The sequence below is a fragment of the Eutrigla gurnardus genome (genome assembly GCF_963514095.1).
Source record: "Eutrigla gurnardus genome assembly, chromosome: 13".
Taxonomy (NCBI): domain Eukaryota; kingdom Metazoa; phylum Chordata; class Actinopteri; order Perciformes; family Triglidae; genus Eutrigla; species Eutrigla gurnardus.
This window is the reverse complement of record NC_139936.1, coordinates 17,916,069-17,936,900: the sequence shown is the minus strand read 5'-3', so window position 1 is coordinate 17,936,900 and position 20,832 is coordinate 17,916,069.

The window sequence follows — 20,832 nt, the reverse complement described above, 5'->3', positions numbered from 1 at the left end:
AGAATCCCTGCAGCTATGTTCCAACATTATGTGGAGAGCCAGAATAGCAGTAGATTTATAGATTGGAAATGAGATGTTGTAATCGCACACGGGTGTAATGTTTGGGTGTCCACATACTTTTGGCTAAATATTGTATTGAAAAGCCCATATAAAACGTTTCTTTTGTAATTTACTTGAACAATCAATTTCTCCGTACGTTTATGTTAGTTGCCTGTTAAATTCATTTGTGTTCATACGTGGAAGCGCTTGCGTGTTTAGCGTCTTTGCGGCCACTCGCCGTGGCGTTGATGTGATGCTTGCGGGCGCACATGCCTGCACACATGACAGAGGGGCAAGAGCACGGAAGGATTTCCCCAGCGTCCCGGGTGGCGGAGTGTGTGTTCAGTGAAGGGTGAGGACCATCTGCCAGGGCTGGGTGAAATCAGTGCGACATGCAGGTGCTGAGGTATTTACCCCAGCACGGAAGGTAAAAAAACAAAGCAGGGGGGGTCATGACCCACAGAGAGCAGGGTGTTTGGCCTAGAAAATCCTGGCCTCATGGTCAAGTGCATGCATAATTTAGAGGTCTGTCACACTTTCTTTTTCTTTTTTTTTAATTTGACCATGAAAGATTATGGTGTATTGTATTTAAAGCGAGTAGTACTTTGCTAAAAAAAAACATTTTCATCAATAAACGGGAACACATTTTTCAGGTTCTAAACCAAGTACATCTTTCCTGGGAAAACAATCTCTGTCCCACTAAAAGCAATGTGTTCCAACAGAGTATCAGAAAAATGTCAAAGATATGACTTCATAATACGGAATCATAACTTCAAATGTAATGATAATTTGCAAAATATATGGAAAACATTATGGTGTTTAATAATTTGAAGAATCCTAAAGATGTGCTTGTTTTTTGTGGTACCTTATAGACACCACTAATGTATTTGTGTCGAGTTTTCACAGTCCCCTATTAAAAGGAACCTGAAAAGGCCAACATGTACTCATTTTTAGTGATTAAAATGGGATCCATGGGCATAATCTACATTATGTTTATGTTATGTTATGCTCTTTAACAGCTTCCACTCTTTCTCAAGATTGAGGCCTGGTTGACAGTCAGTGGTGTCGGATGTGGCTACGGTCAGGGTTTTGTGCAGACCAGTCAAGTTCTTCCACACCAAAACAGGAAAGCAATTTCTTTATGGAGCCGGCTTTCTGCACAGAGGAATCGTCATATTCAAACAGGAAATGGGCTTTCCTCGAAAAATGTTGGAAAAATGTTGCGTGAAAAATCAAGGTTTAATTTCATTGAACTACTGAACGTTTTTGTGATGGACAGCTTGCTTTGGTGCAAATCAAAGTAACAACAGCTTCAATGGAGAGACAAAAACAAGACAACCCCCAAAAAGGAAAAGTTTTTATTTGGTGGCCACAGACAGTTGCTCTCTCCTCCTCCTTCCTGGCTTCTAAAGTTTTGGATTCTGCTAGTGTTATTATCACTACTTGTAGCATGAGGCGGTACCTGCGGACAAATCAGATTCACAGGTAGTCCAGCTCCTCCAGGTTGGGACATCCATATGTTAAGTAGCAATAAGGTTTGCTTTGTCACCCAGCCAGTCTGAAGAGCATGGAGGAGATACCAGGAGACCAACCGTTACACCAGGAGACTCCATGAGGGTGGCATGATGACCTGATTGGCATTCACCAGAGAACAGCCAGAATTGGCAGGTCCACCCCGTTCTCTTCAGACGACAGCAGGTTCACACTGAACACGTGATGGGCGTGAAAGAGTCTGGAGACGCCCTGGTGAATGTTAAGCTGCCTTTAACATCATCCAGCATGACCAGTTTGGTGGTGGGTCAGTGATGGTCTGGGGAGGCATATCATTGGAGGGTCACACAGACAGTACCCTGACTGCTGTTAGGTAGCGGGATGAAATCCTCAGTCCTCTGGCAAACCTGAGGCTGGTGCAGTGGGCTCTAGGTTCCTCCTGGTGCAGGACTAGTGTGTGTGAGTGTGTAGGCATTTCCTGGATGACGAAAACATTGATGCCATTGACTGGACCTCATGTTCCCCTGACCTAAATCCAATTGAGCACCTAGGGGGCGTTATGTATCTGTGCATCCGACGACGAATACCACCACAGACTGTCCAGGAGCTAACTGATGCCCTGATCTAGGTCTGAGAGGAGATCCTTTAGGACACCATCCTCTGACCCATTATTTTGTATACAGCTCTCCATGGGTTGATGATTTTTGGTTTCCATTGACCAATTTTTTCTCAACAAATTGTACAATGTGCCTAATAATATATAATTATTGTTATAATAATTTGTTAACCAACACTGATGTGTGACTTAAGTCTTCTAGTAATTGTTTTGAGCAAGTGAACCCTTATATGGGAAGCTGCAGCATACATGTCCAGTCGAGCACAGAGCAACAGCACACCAACGGTATGCCGTCAATATATATAACACATGCTCATAGCATAAACCAATTAATTCTGCTTCCATTATTTATGGTCAGACTCAATCATTGAGGACACTGAGATGTTGAAATACACACAGCTTAAAGCCCTCCGGTCTGCCATACATAATTCTTCCTGATGAATTGTTGTACAGATGTTTGCATGTTCTGTCTGCAGACAGCAGCACACGCGCTCAACAAAACCCAACCCTCTCACTGTAATCCTGCTTGCAGGGAGGGCGGGTGGATAAAATTAAACAGATATGCTTATCTAAACTATTTATTAAAGAACCATATCCGAGATATAATCCTAATATGTTATCAAGAGCCGGGGGGATTACCGACGTACGTGCAGCTCAGAAATCCAGGTGTACGGGGTCGTAAATCGGGGGATTAGCGGAAAAGGTTATTGTAATTTTTTAAATAACACAAAAGCAGATTTCATTATTAAAAGGCTGAACGGACCATCTGGGAGCAGGAAAGTACTTTGGTTACATCCAGTGCATTGTGCAGTACTGTACCTCTATATACCAATTATTATTATTGTTTTTCATCAACTCAGACCACCAGGTCAGTTTAAATGAAAAGCATATCTGATCATGTACTTGACTTGTAGTATGAGGACACCATGGCGGTGTCCTCATACTATGAATAGATTAACAGACCGTACTAGTCTGAGTTATATCAGAATCACATTATTCACCATGTACAATGGACTTACAGTAGGAGTGGGCTGCTTAACCTGTGCAAAAGGGCACAGCGGAACAAACACCAGGATACGGATTGTGCTGTACCACCCGTATCGGTTTAACCTGGATTTTAATATGTCCCGTCACTGCCTGTAGCGGTGCAATTTGCTGTATGTTAACCAGTGCATCTGACCTCAAATGTCACTGATGGCAAATAAAAACGGATGAGTGGATGCTTCCCTTATGTGCTTAAGCAGCGCAACTGTAGGGTCGCCAGACTAGACCAAACGCTCATATTGGACGATTCAAGATTCTTATCTTCTCAGGCTCAGTTCAAAACTTATAAACGTAGATTTTTTCTTTCTTTTCTACAAAAGAACCGAGATATTGCGTCAAGCATAATTGCTACAATTGATCCATAAAAGTAGCTGTTCGTGGGTTCACTATAAGAAGTTTAGGCTGTGCATGGAGACTCAACTTGTTGGTCACAGTGGTCATTTAAAATAAGTCTCAGCTGCATTTTATAGAATGCCGTAAAACTGGAGCTGCTTTTCAAAAGGATGGATCTATTTCACTATTTGCTATTGCATAGTCTTGCTGATGAAACACAGTAATGACTAGACATTTGAGCAGCTATTAGTTTCTCCATGAGTAATTTTTTTTAGGGGAAATCAGTCTAACATAAAATCAAAGATATTGGGTATTGTGCATGATGTATGCTCGCATTGTTTCAAAAAAAGCTGTTAGCAATATAGCTACTTATGTAGCCCTCAGACAGAGTAGGACACATTTAGCTCTCATGTGAAACAAACCGTAACACACTACAAAGAAGGGGGGTAAAAAAAAAAAAGTCTGGATAAGGAAATGCTGACGGATACTTGCTGTTTGCTACGCTGCTGTGCTCATATTCGTCAACGACTCCCTTCGCAGACTCGTGACACCAGCCACCTCGTTTTTGAACTGCGCTTGCAGCTTTCTGTGACAGGTACGCCAGTCGGCATCAACATATCCAGCCACAACAGCCGCGACTCACGGCCCGGAGGTTCATCCGTTCTGACGGATATTTTCTGTTTGTTGCCCGAGGGATTACAGGCCGCCGATGAAACAAAGGCACAAACATAATGTTTTGTGTTGGAGCTGCTTCTCTCTCTTGTCTGCTGCAGAGGCGATGCAGTAAGAAAAGACCCCTGTTTTTTTTAGCTGTGTGGTTCTTGTGTCGATCGAATCAAAGTGATATGTCTCCAACAGACTGGACATTTTGTATTGTATTCATGCACACACTGAATTTGTAAAACATTTCCAAGCTTGTGGATGATTACCAAGTTGGACATCTGTAGTCTGGTTGTAATGAACTATATGACGATATGCAGTATCTGACACCAAACCATCACCATACCAAAGTACAGCCTGGCCTCTTACAAAAATTACATTCCCACACAAATAAACTGCATTGTGAATGACATTTTAAGGGAATAGTTTTTTTCTCGTGGATTGTGTTTGTTGTTGATGAATCACAAACTAGTTTCAGATGAGTCTATGGAAGTCCACGTAGGGAGGAGGTCTGGGTGGTGGACTAGTCAAAGAAGGCTTTCACCAGGAGATTGGTCAACTAAGCACTTTGGTTGCATTTGTTTAGTTTTTATTGTCATTTTTAGCAACTATTTTACTTATTTAGTGTTGTTGGCACTGAGCTGAAATCGAAAATTTGTATGAAGGCTTTTAGTCCATAATGCATGTCAACATTTCAAAGCTAAGCACATTTATCCTGTGACTTTTTTTCTCAACAGAGCACATCTGGATATTTGCGAAACAACACCTGCTGCATTTGTAGTAACTCCTGCAAAAAAAACAACAAATGCTCAAAATATTTTTTTTAACTGCTCAGCTAACTGTACATCTAAGTATTTGATTTGCTGTGCCTGATATCGCCATCGTAAAAAGTGCAACAAGTTTGTCAATGTCAGTGTCAGTGTGTTGGTCAAGGACACCTCGTCAGGACTCTTTACCCGCAGAGCCGATCAGGCCCGTGACCTTCTGCTTCCAGGAAGTGCACTTCAACCATCAGGCCCAACCTGCCACCTCACCACACAGTCAAATCCCCCCCCAGCTGCTCATTTCACCGCGGCAGCGCAGACTGCTGGTATTTACAGCTGATGAGCACGCTCAGTAGGGGCCCGCACGGTGATGTATGTGGAGAGTCACAGTCATGCTTTAGCGGGGGTAAATTCAGAGGCATCGCACAGTTGGGGCTCTCACAGCCGCAGTATTGTTTGGAGAGAGGAGGCTGGGGCAGAAGGTCAGCGACTCCATACACAACACAATTAGAGGAAGACACACTGTGGCGTGACTGACTGCAAATCAAATATCACGGAGGACATTTTCAGTAAAGGGCTCAGTGGAAGAAACACATGGTAAACAAAGGAAACAAACAACACACGCCACAAAAATTCATAGTTAAGCTTAGACAACAAAAAAATGATGTAAAAAAATGAATGGATGAAAGCCCCGTGTTTTCATTGCCTCTTTTTAATGGCCTATATGGAGACTAGAATATGCTTTGACAATATTTCTAATAGATTACACTGTAGGAACACTTACTAGTCTTAAAAGTAAATACAAAGTTTTTTTTTTTTTTTTTTTTTTTTTTTTTTTATATTAACATGTAGTAAAGAAGATGAATTGATTAACAAAAAAATAATAATTATGAACAACACTACTGGGGATTAAAACACTACGTATACGGATGCTGTCTCAGCTTTTCCATGTTACTTTTACAAGGGTTTCACATAACAATATTCAGAGTGAATTCATTCTTCAGAAAATAACAGAGCGAGATACACAGACCGTTTATACGGCTCGGAAGACAGAATTAATTATCACCATAACAAATGTCTGCTGTCTTCGTCTGTGGGTGTATGTGTTTATAAGTGTGTTCTTGTACTTGTCCGCCTGTCAGAAGCAGTTTGTCTTCCAGACTTTTGGTGAAAGGACAGTTTTTACAAACTGAGTATATTTTTTGAATCCTCCTCACTTCTTTAGGGCTGAATTTGATAACTTTTTACCAAAAATGAATGTCATAGTTATCTTTATGGTTTAATGTGCTGAAACAGTAAAAAGTGTAGATTTACTGTGTCTGACTTCATCTCTTCCCTCAATACGTTTGAGTGAGATTAGGATATTAAAAGATATAAGATTCTCCATCATCTTCGTTGCAGTCTTATATGTGTGTTAATGTGTTCTTCCTTAAAGCGCTGCTGTGATTTAGCATTCGAGTTTTGAACATGGATTAGAATCTTGATCTTATATTGGAATGTGTTGGAGCAAAATTGATTTAGGTCAAAGAGGCTTTCACATCAGGTACCCGGACCCGGATCAGAGTACACTTGACTCCAAAGTTCAGTTCGTTTGACTAGTAGGAGCACCGGGTACCGTACCCCTTTGTGGATCCACATGAAAAGGTGGTCTCGAGTACAGTTCTTGACAGCTATTTAATAAGAGTAGCAGTTGGCGAGTAGATTTGCAAGTAAATATCTCAACTCCACAGTTTCCTCCAAAGGAAGGCAGACGAGAGCATAGTTTTTTACATTGTCTCCAGAATATAAACAATTGTAGGCATAATGCGAAGGCCGACTGCATTGGATGGACTTGGGATCTTGCAATGGGACTTTTCTGCGACATCATAAACGAATGTTGCATAGGTTGCAAGTCAGACTCATACAATGGTGTGTGTGCGTCCCTCTTTGGGCTCTCCTCCTTGCTCTTCACAGATCACTAGCAGTCCTCCAGCCCCGGCCCCCGTCCTGATGATGTAATTATTTCCCAGTGGCACCTGGGAGCCACGGCCGCCATTCGGAGGCATCGCTCACAGCCAAGTATGCAGATGTTTCTAATTGCTTTCCATTACCAAGAATAACAGCTGTTTATATCTATCAGCAAATAATTCACAAGAGTTCCAGACTGTTAGGATAACATATCCCACCTGGTCACCATCACCAGTTGTCAACAGCCGAGCGCTGCACTTGCCAGGCCTCTTGTTTACTGAATCCCCTGATAAGCTGGGGCTTAGTGTCACCTTCAGCCATCTTGCTTTGCACCTCCCAGGATTTCCCGTTTTATCTTACGAGTCAATCTTTTATCGTCATCCCCAAGAAAGACCGAAAATGCCATATTTGTTCTTGTCATGATGTCCTGTGATGTTATTATGCAGAGTAAACATAAACCTCTGGGGTCTGCAGGACCTCAGTAGGTAAGATTAAGGTTAAAGCTCTGCTAGGAGTATTCGTAGTTTCGCTTTTTTATTTTGTTGTTTGGGTTTTATGGCAGGTTTTTTATCAGCGCATCCACAAGCTTTATTTCAGAGTATAAGCAATTAAGGTACAGATGTGAAAAAAGGAATATTGTATAGAGAAAAAATAAAATAAAAACAGTGTATTGGATGATAAATAGGACAGAAGAAGTTAGGCTTAACTTATTCTTGCTCTCGGCATTGATTTATAATTTTAGGATACAAGCAGGTTTTTAGGGTTTATCGTGTTTATAATCTCAAAATGACTATATTAAAATGTTCAAGTTTAAACTCTTCTTCGTATCGAACGAGCAGTATAATATGCAGACGTACCTTGGCTTCAGTTTTGTGCGTTGCCTCAAACATGCAAACAAATGTGCCTTTAGAGGTCTTTCTGAAGGGGAACGCCGTTTGTCATACGGCGTTGTCGAGTCGTACCGCCGTTGGAGCGAGCAGACTCACCGTGTGTCCACAGAGCTGTTTTATTTCCAAAGTGATGACTTAGTCGCATGGTGCTTTAAATATTATTGGCCTTGCAGCTCCTCTTACATTCCTTTTCATGGGGCATCAACCTTAATTTGGTCGAGCAGTGAAATCAGGGAAGCTCATCATTGTCCCTCCCTTTCACTTAACTGGGAGAACTTCAGATCTACGACGTCTCTCTTCATGCCTCGATCAGATTGTCAAATACCGATCTATGAGGCATCCACCTGCGAGTTTAACCGTTTATGTGCCACAGTCGTCCTCGGGAACAATTCAAAGTATTACGTCTGATGTTTATCTTCTAGTGTTTTTATTCAGTTTTCCTAGAGTGTCATAGTTTGACCGAGCGTTGGTATTTGAAAAGTTTTGAGTGTGAATGTGTTGGTTTGTGTGTGTTTGTTTGTATTGTCTTTTGTTTATTTTCTTCTAATTTATCATCATAAAAAGCGTATGTATTGACATGCCGTCATTGACACATGCAAAAGTGAGGCTTGAGGTGAATGTAGAGCGTCAACAGTTTGAAGCTTTGCTGAACGTGATGCCTGTTTATATCTCTATTCAACAGGAAGTAAATGTATCACATGATTTGCATCACTTCCTGTACCGTAGGACTTTTCCCTGGAAATACCTGCCCAGCACCACATTTAGAGAAAACAGCTCAACGAAACATAGTTATGTCAGAATGTCATGGATGATTACATTAAAACTCAACACGCTGACTACACTGAACACCACAGCTTTCCCCTACAAATTGAAGCCTGCCTTTCAAGCGCCATTTCCTGTTTCTGGCGGTGAGGCCCGGGCCCAGCATTGTGTATGTGCTCTGTCTGACACGCTGGCTGTTGGGAATGAGCCATCTGACGGGGAGTGACTGCCAACAAGAGCAGAATGTCATTATGAGTGGAGGCTGCTGCGGGCCTGCCACCATCATAGGGAATTCATCACCACAAGTGATGATGATAATGGACTTTGCTGCAAATGACTTTGGATGAGCAGTGTGTTTGGCGAGCGGCACAGGGTCTGACTGGAGTTTTTTCTTTTTTTATCCGTAAACCTCAGAAACTGAGACGAAGGCTTTGGGTGTCCCAGCTGGGATGTGCTGTGGTTGTTAAATTGACATTGTGTAAGTACGTTGTGGATTGTTGTCATCAGTGTTGACTAGTCAGATACATCTTTACTTTCTGAATTTGGTGAAATACATTAAATATTTATATCAATGTAATGTGAAGTAATCACAAACTATATTTTTGACTCAAACACAGCATCTTCTGTTTGGCCTAATGACATTTCCAAAAACATCACAAACTGCTTTTTCACATCAGCTGTTAGTGTTAGTTAGTTGGCATTGGAGGGTTTTATCAATATTCTTCTGACAGAATCCCTTTCAGTGAATATGAAATGCCTCATTAAAGCAGCACACTTCAACACAAGATCAAAATGCAGGTTGCAGTCATGAGATGTCATGTGCAAATTAAATTCAAAGTAAAACAGCTCAATAGTTAACTGTTGACCACATAATTATTTCAACCCTTATTAAAAATGTTTTCTTGAATGCAACATTCTGTCATGCATATTCAAATGTGCGCCCTGCTCTGCCATTTTATTCGGTTAAAGAGTTTCAACTGACAATAGAGAGGAGCGGACGGCGGCTCTTTCAGGCGACTCGCTCTGGTCTCGCCTGAAAGAGCCGTCAGTCTGTCTGTCATGCAAAACATCTTTCTGGGTTTGTTTACCGGGCATGTAGCGGAGTGAGTACTCTCTGGCTGCAAATGTGACAGTTGCACTCTGGCTTTCAGTTCAGTGGACATGTTGTTTTGGAGAGAAAGCAGGAGGATGGTACCCAACTTATCTGATTACCGATGATGTACATCACACATCTCCGGCTGACTTTGCAGCGAGACAGCAACGCGAGAAGGGGAGGATGTTGGATATCCGTAAACAAGGCTTGACTGACATGGCGGCAGACGATTTGTGAGGCTCAGCTGAAGATCCGTGCCACATGCATGCCACTGAACTGAGGGATATCAGAGTAAAGGCAGGCACACGATAAGATGCTGAGAACAGCTTCATATACATCTTTATAGCACATTCCTGACTTTTGACTCAACCCTTGTATTGATAAGTGCATTATAAAGTAAAAGTCCTAAATGCCATTTCAAAGCAAAATCGGAGAAACGATCAAGAGTTTGCCACATTTTAAATTTTTTTGCAACTGAAAAATCCAGCCGAGTACTGCCAATCATTTTCCAACAAAAGTAGCGATACTTTCGTTGGAAAATGATTGGCAGTACTCGGCTGGACATCACAAACTTAAAAAAACACTAAATCTAGAGAGAGTTCAACACAAGGAAACCATTATGGTTGGGCTTAAAATAAGCATGTAAAATATTAAAACATAAACAACGTAACATAAGTACAGTAAACACGTCACAGACATCTCTTCAAAAAACACTTTAGTACCCGAACACTGGTCCCCTGATTGAAAGTGTGTTTGTATGACTCATCTGTTTTTCTAGTATAATTATTATTTGGTTGGGTTTTACCTTGTTAATTTATAGCGTTGCCGTGGGAACGGGCTGAAATGTCATGATTTGTCTTTGTGGACGGAGACATTGTTTTGTTGAAGCAGGAATGAACTGTTGCCACAAAGTTGGGAGCACATGATTGTCTCACATATTACAATAAACTTGTTTATTTCTTAGTTACTCACTCACAGCCTTCTGTGTTACGGCATGCACTCTGAAACTAGACGTCATAAGCGTTGTAACCTTGGAGAGTGTGAAACCATATGGAACCGTGTACAACTCCTTTAACACGCAGTCAACAAGCCACCTGATGTTCAGGAACATAACTGCTTAAAACACAAAATGTGCAACGACCCTGAATTCATCTGGGTTTCAATCATATGGCTGATGTAGTTCCATATTACTCAGCATTACAGTCTCCACCTCTTCTACTGTAATAATGCCGTCCATAGCTAACTCATAATTCTTTCAGCATCATGTGCTTTTATTTTTGTTATGGCTGAATAATGCCACAGGGACGCGCGCTAACTGTAACCAGCCGTAATCTCAATTTGCAATGCATATGTTTCAGAAAAGAGCCCCACAGTTAGTACACAAAACCCCCCATGAGCGCAGAGGCAGCGACTGCTGTGGCAGAGGTCCATTAATATGCATAGCTTTGCTAAAAGCTCCAAAGTGACCTACATGACAAGGTTCAGTATACACTCCGACGGTGTCCTACACTTGTGGGACTTAGCCGCCTGTGTTACCTTAATTAGTGTCTTCTTGCAATGGACGGCTTTTTTCCTGGAGAGGCTGTTGAACTTACCGGCACACTTGTATGCCGGGGGTCACCGCGGGTCACGGCGGTCACTCCGAATGCCTGGCCCTCGACTGCTCGGGCACCTCTCCACAGCCGAAGAAATGGTCGCCATTAGCCCCGTGGAGGACGAGCTAACATCCCCATTAGATGCACTTTAAACTCCTGCAATGTGTCACAGCCATCGGATGATGACACTCCAGCTCTACCAGGTAATCCTCGAGGCCCCTCACCGACGGGATGTATCAATTAACAGATTTGTTTGCTTTCCTCTCCTCCGACCTCATTAGCATAGCAGCCAGCTAACGCACCGCTCAGGTTCAAGAGCACTGTTGACACTGTTTTCTCTATCCTATTTAACAGGCAGCAGAGGGGTAAATGGGGTAAAAATAGAATTACCATACATATTACAACTCAGCTGCTTCGTTGGTGTAAAAGTATCCAACAGAAGTGGTTCGGAGCACAGAAAGTTACAAGATGTTAGCAACCACTCTGGGGCGAAACACTGTTGACACTCATTCCCGTTCAGTCTTCGTCAAAGGAGAACTTAGCATTTCCAATGCTAAAGGACAGCTGTTGCTGGCAGGCCTCTTTTCCACTGGCGGAGGCACCACAGTTTAGGGCGGTAATCTGTCAGGGCGGTGGCGTAGCCAATGTGCTCTACCCCGAGGTGGAGGCAGAGAAATGTGGCTCGGGGCTTCGTGCATAGCAATGAGGCCAGACAGATGTAAAAATCCACTGTGGTTTCACAGCCTCAGTGCTCTCTCTGGGTGTTTGCCTGGATCCTCCCCATCAACCTTTTTGAACACATCCCTTCCCATGATGCACCACTGTTGCAAGGGCAAATTTAGGCTGTTTGAGAGGAGGCTTTCACCATGATCCAGATAATTATTTTATTCCCTTGCATGACTGGTTTACATTTGTGGAAAAAGTACGTCTGAATAACATCTTGGTTTGTTTGTGTCTAGTTTTCACTATTTTACTACTTCATGAATTCTTATTTTAATTTCAGATTTGTTTGCTGAGAGTGACGAGGGGCCTGTAATCCTTTCTCCAATACTGAGGCAAATTGCTTAGCACATACATTGAATGTAAGATCAGACACAATTCATCAACATACTACTATTAATGAATCTCACACATGATTTTTCCTCGTATTGCTTTGTGCCAGAACAAATAAGACAAAAATAAGAAAATATATATATTTTTTTTAATATTTTTTGTGTTTAAATCTGTGGTCATATGAAGTTTTCTTCGTATAGTGACTTTTTAAATACACATATAGCTGTTGGAAACTTGACAGTTGTAGATGTGATCATTATTAATGCTTTCTAAAACTACAGTGGCCTTTTACAGTCATGATGATTAGCATTCTGCACCAGCAAGCATTAAAGAGAGAGAAATACCACACACACACACACACACACACACACACACACACACACACACACACACACACACACACACACAGTGACACTCCCACAGATAATTATCAGCACCACTTACATGCTGTTTTCATGATTAGGTGTCACAGTTCAGTATTCGATAATGACCGTCCCCACACATCATTTCTTGGCTTTAAAGTTTGTGGTTTAGTTGGTGGATCATTATCGGCCCTTTAGATTGAGAAACGTCCATCAGAATGATCGAGCGGGGAAACTAAATGTAAACACGGAGAGAGTAATTCTGTCGCCTCGCATAAGGATGCGAGGTGAACTCGCCAGGAAGAGACGCTGTAAATATAGAGCCTATCCAGCTGCTTAATTTATCTAAATATGCTAAGGTCTTCTTCATTATCACCACAGCAATTTCCATCACTGCTGTTGCCGGTTTAGCCGGCGCGTCCTGCAAATCAGTAAATTGCACAACTTTCCTTATTCAGCAGAAGCCTACAACTACGCTGATTTCTGTAATTAACATGTATGTTTTTCTAATCAGACAGAGTTTCTTAGAATGCCTAGCTGCCTTACAAATATATCAAAATCCTTCTCCTCATCTTCTCTTTCAGTATCTTTTATTGTGGCCATTTAATTTGTCCTATCATTTGTATTGATTAATACATGCAATATAATGTACTATAGGAGTTTCTGCTGAACCTGCATGTCGTAAATCATTTCGTCTGATTTTACGGGGAATCGGACCTAAGCATTGTTAATGACGAATAGATATAGCCAATGTCAATTTATTTATATAGCGCATTTACAGACGGCTTAGCTGCACCAAAGGGCTTCACAATAGAGTGCAATAATCAAAGAATAAACTAAGGCACAAAAAAGAAAAGGGCTACAGATAAAATAAGTTTAAAAGATGCAATAAAAGAGAACATTTAAAAAGTGTCCAGAGGCACTATACACTGGTACGTAAAAGGAAACACTAGCCAAAGGCAAGTGAATAGAGGTGGGTCTTTAAAAGGGACTTTCAAATATTCAGAGACTAGCTGCACGGATGTGGAGGGGGAAGCAGTTCCAGAGTCTAGGGGCTGCTACTGCAAAGGCTCTGCCCCCCTTTTAGCCTTGACCTGGGTTCTTCCAGCCTCAGTTGGTCTGCTGACCGTAGTGCTCTGGAAGGGGAGTGGTGGTGGAGAAGATCAGACAAGTAGGTGGGGTCCAGACCATGGAGAGATTTGAATACATAGCCGATCTTCTCGCTGATGGTCTCCTTTTGCGTTTGTAGGTAATATCAATGGATCAGTATTACATTGAGACAAATTCATAACCAGTTAAAAGTTCCTCACAGTATCTTTAAATAGGACAAGAAGTAACTTACATTAAAGTGCAGTTGAAAAAGTTAGAGAACCTTGAGTCAGATTAGTTTTGATTCTGTGCTGTCAACCTGGTGCAATAACAGATAACTTAAACTGTTTAATAAATAAACTGCCTTTTCATTCATGCAAGTGTAGTTAAGTTTTAGTTAGGCAGCGTTATCAAGCAAATACAAAAAACAAATACTTTCATGGTGGTTTGGGTAGAAAAAGCACATCTAAAAATAAAGTAGAAGTGTAGGAGAGATTGCACCTGTACGCAACCATTTCATTTGACTCATTAGAAGCCCGTAGCATTAAATGAAGATGGACTACAGGAAGTGACAATGTGAATCACAGGGGCATGGAACGCAGCCTCTCAGCCAAATGCTAATGATTAATGAGGCACATGGGTAAACCGAGCTGCGGATTCCTTCTTCTCCCAATTGCACTTGTCATCTGCAATAAAGTTTGCTCCTTCAGTTCGAAAACTTTAGAAACAATGAAATTATTAAGATGGTTCCTTCCATTTGAGGTCAAGTTTTAGTCGTTCAGATAACCGGCAGTGGTCAGCCAACGTGAAATGTAAATTCTGCAACAACTTCCTCAGGGCTTTGTGTGTTCAAAGAACCCAAAGGTGCATGTTAAGTCCCTTTGGATCTTGGCTGAGTCCCCAGTGAACTCCTAGTTTTGATGCCGCGAGTCACACGTGGTATGTTTTCAAGCCTCTTATCAACACTTCAGATTAGCAGGCCTGCAGTTCACACATTTTAGTTCTTGGCCTGTTAGGATCCACAGAAACATGGTCCTTTGGACATGGCCACAGCGCCAACAGATGGTGAGAGCATCTTTAGGCTTAGCGGATGGAGACAGACAGCACATAGCCGGGTGCTTTGGTTAAGGAGACCCCTCCCCACCTACAGAAACTCTTCATGGCGGTGACACGAAATGTATGTTCCCCTGAGGCGTAATTAATGTCTGTTTTTAAACCTATGTGACCACTCGTGGAGATGAAGTAACTAAAGGAAAGCTGGGACATATGAAGGCTGGCTTCATGACCTTAGTTCTAAAATAAGAAGTGCTTTTGCTACTGGATAAGCTGCTTCTACTAAATTACTTTTGGTTTAATGAATATGATTATATTTTGTATCTATAATGCATCATAATGGCCAAATATATCAAATTCATAATGCACATATATTGTAATTTGCATCGGCGAAAATGTTTTGAAGAAACATTGTTTCTGTGAGTTGCAAAATGTTTATGTCAGACATATCTGCAAAATGATCATTGCAGATATTTGATTTGTTTACTTACATTTTCCACTTCTGGCAAATTAGCATGATTATATTAGTTATTGTTTTATTAAGCAACTCGTAGCATATTGGTTTTTGATCCTAAATAGAATTGAACGTTTGCTATAGGTCTAACGATAAACGTCGCAAACTTTATCCACCACTAAAAAGGATCCTAATTAACTTTCCATTGACATTGATTTCATGCTGACTGACATTGAAAAAATGGGAAAATTCATCCATGTAGACGAAACCAATAGACTTAAATTTTATGAAAACACACTTAAGTAAAAGGATGAACTGAGTTGTATTCACCTTAAGGAAGAGAGAAAAGGGTCGTGCAATAAATAGCAGTCCGACAATCTAAAAAACAAACACGCTACCAGTTTGTCATCTTTTGGTCAAAGAGCGCATGTTTGATCTGCACGTTCGGCTCCTAAACGCTCTGCAGCTGAATGCTCGTGTATAAAGGAAGACGAGCGACTCACAATATGTCTAATGAGGCATCAGGATGAAGTAGTTTGTTGTCTCGCGTAACCAGATGGATGTAGGCTGTGATTAAAACCAATTAACTCTCCCCCAGATCTAAACAACTTTTCTGTCATTAATGCACATATTTTACACCTCATTAGAGGCACGGTGATTGGAGGTAGGAGGGGGGAAAAGAAGGAAAGGGTGGAAAAAAAGATGGAGTCATTTGCATTTTAGATTCACAATATGCTTAGGATGGGAAGACGGGAGGAGAGAGAAAGAGAGATGATGGAAAGTGGCTTAAAACACTCCAGGCCACATCTGTGTGTGCTGAACGAGCTTCAGGAGGTGACACATGACTTCTTCTAATTAACTGTAAGGTTGTTTTTTTTGTTGGTTGTTGGTGCACTGTGACAGGCCGTCGTAACCATCCCCTCCCCCCTCCTGCGCCGAAATGTGCATCGTGGGGTGAAACGTGCAAGATGTTAACTAATTTTATTTTTAATCTTCCCTTTTGCCGCCGAGCGTGTCGTTCGGGCATCGCGTCTTCTGAAATTTCCTCGCCTCTTTCATGGAAACATATTGGGGCAGAATTTGCCAGCTGTCGGCCTCCTCTCCCTTCTGCTGCCATTATCCTCAGGCCCCACCCCGCCTTATGGCCGGCCAGCCTGCCAAGAACAGGCCCCGTCCAAAATCAAAAGGTGGCTCTTTTCAATTCAGGCCATCGTCACACGTCTCCGATCCGTAACCCCCTCCCCCCATACCCTCCACCCATCCACCACATCCTAGACGCCTCACAAACACGCGATCCATGTTTCTTGCCACGATGCGTATCATATACAAGGCAGGGCTTTGGCTCTTCAACTCGTGATAGTGCCTCTCATGTGACCATATGCCAACCCCTCCACCTCCTCTCCCCCTCCTTCCACTACCACTACCACTACCACTACTACTATGCCCTAACCAACCTCATCTTCCCTCAACATGTTCGTCTCTGATCAGTCGACAGTTTTGCTTAATGTGTGTTCAATAAAAAAAAGAAATTACAAGAAGATCTAACATCACAATCCATAAAATGATGAAGGTGAATAGAAGAAAAAACTGTATATTCTACATATACACATTTAAACACTGCAACTTGACTGTGTTAGTTGACTGATACCTGGACAAAGAAGAAATACTCTTAACATGGACGTTCGGGACTTGTCACATCACAAGCTGTTTTTTTTTTTTTTTTCAATTACATTTTATTTAAAAATCACAAATTTGCCTCATGTTAATAATATTATTGGTGATTATTGGGATAGTATTGTGAATCACCATTATTTTGGCCAGGATTGATGTTCTGTTAATCCTCCAATCAAATAATGTGCTTTAATGTAATGCTATCACTCCTGCAGTGGACTGTCGTTAATAACTCCCGCACATTAAGAGAGTCTGTCTCCGGTAGAGCTCGTCCAGTGGATTAAGTAAGGCTGAGTAACTTCCTCTGCCCTTGGGCTCTGTGTCATATGCTGCTTTAGGACCTGGGGGACCGGGGGGCCCCGTCCCTGTTGTTCTCTAATGGAATCCAGCATCTGTATGAAGTGTTATCGCTCATCACTTTTGGGCCTTATCTTGAATCCAAAAAGCCTTGTCACATTGATATAAGGAGAGTTTGATTTGTCTGGAGCTAGGGCACTTCCAGTGGTCCCAGATGTGACTCCTGAGGGTCTCCGGGAAACAGAGGAGGAGAAATTATTCAAAGGAGATGAATGATCGAAGACCTTTGTGGACTTGATTCATTTGGATTCTTTTTAGGTTCTCGTTGTCGGCTGTTGCAACCAAACCAAAACTTGTAGTTTGAAAACATGAATGAATGTATATTTGCATCCCTTATGAGGGATCAGAGGTCCTGATTAGAATATGGCAGTGAAAGGTCACTGGGACCTCATGAGCATTTCCCCCATAACTCAGGAATTCATATGCCAAATTTCTAATGGGATAAAATGATGACGTGGGGACATTTGGACAGACATGGATGTAAACCATCTCGACCGGTTTACACTAAACGTGTTTAAAAATTTGTACCAACACGCCGGCTTTTCAGTCAGAGGTCGGTTGCTGCAGCTCGGGTTCTTCTCTCTCAAGGCCAGATATCTGGTGCGGTCGGAAACGACAGAACACGGCTGGCGTTTTCTTCATTAGGATATTCGTTAGCCTCATTTTGTTGCTGTCACAGCCAATCTCCGTTAAATCTCCCAACCTCCGTTGTTTCAAAGAGGGAGAAAGACAAAGGGAGACTCCATCTGAATATCTCAATAAATACTCTCTCCTCTGTTCAAGGGCTCGTTAGTCAAATGAGGAAATTGTAAAAGGGGGCATAGGTGGTTTTGAGGATGAGGAGATTTTTATGCACCAGAAAAATGAGACGAAAACCAACAGTTATAGATGTGATGTATTTGCAGTATCTGTAAACATGAAAATTTTGATGTGGGTAATATCTACTGTTTGTAAGTGAGCTGTTGCTCACTGTTGCTCACTGATGGTATGTTGGTAGAAGCAACATTATTGAAGTCCTGGTAGAATGTCCTGGCTACTGAATGAGAATAAAATACAATCTAAAATTTTGTTAATGAAATAACAATAAATCTGTATATTTTAAATCTTGTTTTAGTGCTATCATCTAAGTTTTCTGGCTCTCTTGTTGTGCTCAAATAGCCTGTTTAAAACAGGTATCACTGTTCATTTAAGGGGACATTATTAATTTGAGTCTGTGTCTGGGTCGGCCTGTCAGCCAGTCCAGTGTGTGTGTTTATCACAAAACAAATGCAACGCTTTATATATTTATTATTTTAGCTTGTGTACCGCGTTAATTCGGTCTAACGAAAGCGCTCATTAGTTGTAATAAATGCTGTGACTTTGCCTTGTTCCACTGGAGCCTGACCTTTCTCCGTGCACTGCCCGTAAAATCTCCTGCTAGGATTTTCACTGTTTGATGCCTCCGTTAATTGGGAATGATTTGAGCTTTTACTTCTGCTTTTGTCGCCGGTCGGATTCAGCATGGAGCTAATGGCAAATGTCACTGTGAATTGGCGGCTACATTAGCTGGGAGAGCTGTGTTTTTTTCTTCCTCTTCTTCCCAGACGATGTACGTATACCATGTAAACAGTCCCTCGGAGGACCATCCTCCTCATTAACGGTGGGGACTACCCTTGAAAGCGAGCTACGCAACAGTTTAGCGCATCATGTGGAATCATCAGAAACAACAGGATTATTTCAACCTCACTAGCTCTTGTCATTAGCCTGTGCCCTCCACATCTTAAACACTGCTAATGAACAACAGCAATTTTTTTTTTGCTGCAAGAAAAAAAATGGTAGGGTAAAGATTAGAAAGCAACGGGACGATCGGATCTAATTATCCTTGTACACCTCAAACAGCATGGCATTTGGCTGAAAGGTCAAGAGAAATTCCCCAGCCTTAATCTGCTGAACCTGTGCCTCCTAGCCCTCTCCGGTACCGGCTAATAGCAGCCGTGAACAGAACTGGAAACTGAAACTTAACCCCCGGAATGAGGCGAGGTAAACTTTGCTTTAAGAAAAAGGTTTGTGTCTGTGACAAATGCACTGTGATTTATTTTGGAGCGCTGTTGTCAGCCGCGTTTGTAACCCTCAAATCAAGTGTGTGGCACACTTGCCCTTCCAAGACAAACGTACGACACAATTACTGAAATTAAAAAGACACACTTGATGGCATGAGACACATCCTTGGTCGAAGTAATTATTTGCACTTATTCATGGAAACTCTCGTTCTCCCAGGCATACTTGTAACTTTATTCATCAGCTCAGCCAAATAATGTGCTTATGTCCTTATCTGCACGCTCCGTTCCTCCTTCAAATTGTATTTTGTTAACAAACATGAAAAATAGCAGGCATCAGATTGCAGCCATTCATTCACACACACACACACACACACACACACACACAAACACACACACACCCTTGAGACTGTGTCCTCTCAGCTGATATTGCCTTCCCATCCCAGCGGATCTATTTGGAGATTGAGGATAGGGACGGGCCATTTTCAAAATGCTATATTCACCCATCACGGGCTAAAAACATAGTCTGTCATAAAACTGATTATATTTTTTGCTGTTAATGTGCATTGTAGGGGAAAAAAAGGATGTCAGGCAGCGAGATGGAGGGGATGAGTGGGGGGTGATAGGGAGAACCTTGATTAAAGTAAGATGCATGCGCCTCTGTGAATCAGAAAATATAAATCAAGAGTCAATGTAGCGGCGTGGATCTCGGCAGGCGGTGAGTAAACAGCCCATTAGATTTTACCGAGTGTCATCACGCTCCAAAGTGTCTCTCTTTTTAGAAAAGCTTTCTTTTCTGCATCTCCTGATTCCTTAATGCTTCACCACACCGACTTTCTGCTTGACTTCTATAAATGTGTAGCACTAAATATGTTGCATTATACATCCTCTAGTTTCCTTAGGGAGAGAAAAAATGTGTTTGTCGGCATGGTAAATAACCGTGCCAAGAGTCCCCCTCTGTGTTTTGTGTCTCTTTGGCGCCTCGTCTCCCTCAACATGATTCACCAGAGCAATAATGGGTCACTTAGGCATGCTCCGGTTTCTGCCTTTGCATCATCGTCGTGCCCAGGCGTCGTCGTATCCCCCCCCTGCACATCGGGCACTCGGGCAGCAAAGGTCCGTTTCAGCCATGGCAGCAGCTGGACGATAGCAGATGCACTTCTCCGAAAAGAGAAGCAAGAGGAAGACATGTGGCAGAAATCCGGGGGAATGGGGCGAGAGCGTGGCGTCGGCGCCCGGTTCATCTCTGCTGCTTGTCTTGTCTCGTCGAGCGTATGTGTCGCCCTCCCTGCTTCTTACAGGCAGCAGCTGAGCCAGTCGCAGTGGGCTCTGTGCACTCGCCACTCCACTAGGCCTGGCGTCCGCCGGCTCGGGGGCTGACATTTCCAGAGGTGCTAAGTCACTCAGCATCTTGTTACTCCCTCTGACAAGTCAGGCCGCATCATAGCGAGCGCCAGCAGACTTGAGCCGAGGCCAGGAGGAGAGGCCTCTTTCACACAAGTCACTGATCTGCCCTGCTGGAG